This window comes from Oreochromis aureus, linkage group 16 (assembly GCF_013358895.1).
Source record: "Oreochromis aureus strain Israel breed Guangdong linkage group 16, ZZ_aureus, whole genome shotgun sequence".
NCBI classification, from domain to species: Eukaryota; Metazoa; Chordata; class Actinopteri; order Cichliformes; family Cichlidae; genus Oreochromis; species Oreochromis aureus.
Window position 1 is genome coordinate 28637159 of NC_052957.1, and position 689 is coordinate 28637847.

Genomic DNA, 689 nt, shown 5'->3' on the forward strand with positions numbered 1-689 from the left:
GCCCTCAATGTCTACGTGTATTTAAAATTGAGAGGTGGGCAGCGGCGCCAGGGGTGAGGTGTACACCCTGATGGTAATTTGGAATCCGTGCAGCGTGCCCACCCCCAAGATCCTATATGTATGTGTAATGAGAGTGTGAGTAATGTGAATGTCTAAGTTGTGGGATAAAAAAAAAACAAAAAAAAAAAACAATGATTTATTTTTACTTTATTTATTTATTTATTTTTTCTTTCTTTGGGGGGGGGATGAATGGCCAAAAAGAAAATCACACATGGTGTGTTAGTGGCCAGAAAGGCAATTTAATGACCATATAACCCCTGAAATCACCAATAAAATGATCAAAATTTATATTCCAATATGTGTGTGCTTCTGTGTGCATCCTCATTAGCAGCAAGATGTACTAACCACATTAGAGTGGTTTTTGTAGGCACACTTTCTACACTTGGTGCAAGGGGCTGCTGTTCCAATCCTGGAGGTGCGCCTTTTGCACATTCTTCTCATTTTGTTGGTGGGGTGTGGGTCACACTCTGGTTCAGACTACTGTATCTTGAGATCAATGGCAGAAGTGGCTGAGAATCAGGGACATGGGTGTCTTGCAGTTGTTGAGGTCACCAGCATGTGCCCCAGCTCTCCCAGGATCTTCATTTGTAGGGTGTAGAGGACTCCCCCACTTCAGTGAAGTTGTTTCC